We start from the raw sequence: 1960 nt of genomic DNA, 5'->3' as shown, positions 1-1960 counted from the left end.
TGACTTTTTAATCATCAAAATATTCCTTAAGGATGGCCTAATTTTCAGAAGTAGATATAAAACTATATCATGATTTATAGACATACCAGAAAAGTTAAGCAGACTGTATTGTTACAGATGATCGAGTGTTTGGACTCCATGTTATACTGAAGATCCTGGGAATTATGATGCTCTTAATTGGGATTGTCATCTTTGAATGGTGAGATTTACTACAGTATAGATACTTTACCGATTCAGTTATAATTTGGATTTTAAATTAATATTTGTCTTTTAGCTGGTTCAGATTCTTCAACAAACCAAAGAAGGTAAGCTAACAGCACACATTTTTTCCAACCCAATTCTGTCAGATTCTTAGAGGTAAAACTGCTCGAGAAAAATCTAAAACACTGATAAAGATATTTACATTTTTTTAAAGGTTGAGTTTTCTGTTTACGTTTGTTTTAAGTTAAAATAGATTGAAACTGTTCAGTTGGAAACAGAGAACTGATGAAGTGAAGTTCAGAATTTCCCATAATCTGTACATGGTCAGTATTCATAGAACATTTACTGACTTCTAGCTTATTTGAAAAACTACAGTAAATCATATTCACTCACACACATCCATAAACTGATTAACAGTATCATTAAGTAAATTTGGGTTTGGAGTCCTGCTCAAAGATTAAGAATCATGACAGCTTTATTAGAAGATACTTTAACATAAGGTGGAACAACGCTGGAATCTAACTTACAAGTTACAAATTGTTAGAACAGTATCCTTCCTCACTGAGCTACAGAGCCCCAACTCTTCAAATTATGAATAAATCTCATAGAGTAATTGTGAGATTAAAATCAAAGTAATCATCAGTCTCACCATTTTGAAATATATATATTTTTTCTTTCTCTTTTAAAAGATTGAGCTCAGGTAGATTTGATAAAAAGAAGCAAAATCCTTTTTTCCATTTTATGTCCAAAGGAAACAAAAAACCAAATCTATGTCAACACTGTGATGGAGACCAAGACATGATGAGCCACAAGGAGACCAGAAGGCCTCATGCAGCAGGATGATTTCTGATGGATTTTAATTAATCTATTCTCTGTCTAATTGTTTGAGTTAAGAGGCTCCTTATTATCTGCTGTGGCCAAAAAGCAAAAAGCTTAAAGAATCCTAATCAGGTGATTTATAGATATACTGTGCAAAAGAAATTACTTATCTTTTAATTCATTTTTGATATTTGTTTCTGCATTTATATTTTTTATACATTTAATTAATGATAATGTTTGGTGGAGTACTAAGTTGTATAGGTTTTAGATAAACAGAATTTCTGAAGAATATTATAGAATATTAAATTCTTCTTAACAGAATAAAGTAATTGTTTTTTAAAATGAGTTTTCCATTTCGTAACGCCATAAATTGCAAAATTTGAACAGATTTAAAAATGTACGCAAAAAGCATAGAATTTGAGAACCTATTGGCAGCCAGAATATTACTGAGTGTTGTAACATTGAGTGAGCCACAGTACTGTTATGTTTTATATGTTTTTTTTTTTCCAATTTTTTTTAAAATAAATTCAATTCAGTTTATTTATATAGCGCCAAATTCACAACACAATTCATCTCAAGGCACTTTACAGTTTAACCAGATCATACAGTCAAATTGATACAAAGTTTTCTAATCTAAGGAAAACCAGTTGATTGCATTGACTCATTGACTCAAATGCAATCCCTCACACTAAGCATGCTTGTAGCGACAGACGAGAGGAAAAACTCCCTTTTAACAGGAGGAAACCTCCAGCAGAACCAGGCTCAGTGTGAGTGGCCATCTGCTGAGGCCGACTGGGGTTCAAGGAGACAGAAGCAGAGACACAAAAAGCAGCTGTAGAAGGCGGCTCTGTCCAGGAAACACACAGCCAGGCAGACGAGCTCCGAGCCAGCTTCCATGACAGAGGACGAAGAGAGCACATCCACTCAGTCACGGTCAGAG

The 1960-nt window shown here is 33.6% G+C and overlaps 1 long non-coding RNA gene across 1 annotated transcript; it reads left to right on the top strand.

Moving 5' to 3' along the window:
• The first annotated feature begins 106 nt into the window (after positions 1-106).
• Positions 107-1042, top strand: LOC107086293. Its single transcript, XR_001481303.1, has 3 exons — positions 107-199; positions 275-305; positions 953-1042. It is a non-coding gene; the product is annotated as an uncharacterized LOC107086293 (long non-coding RNA).
• The last annotated feature ends 918 nt before the right edge of the window (positions 1043-1960 follow it).

Source organism: Cyprinodon variegatus, unplaced genomic scaffold (genome assembly GCF_000732505.1).
Source record: "Cyprinodon variegatus isolate N-32 unplaced genomic scaffold, C_variegatus-1.0 Scaffold147, whole genome shotgun sequence".
In the NCBI taxonomy this organism is placed as follows: domain Eukaryota; kingdom Metazoa; phylum Chordata; class Actinopteri; order Cyprinodontiformes; family Cyprinodontidae; genus Cyprinodon; species Cyprinodon variegatus.
Note: the sequence above shows the minus strand (reverse complement) of the source record. Positions and strands in the feature narration are given on the sequence as shown.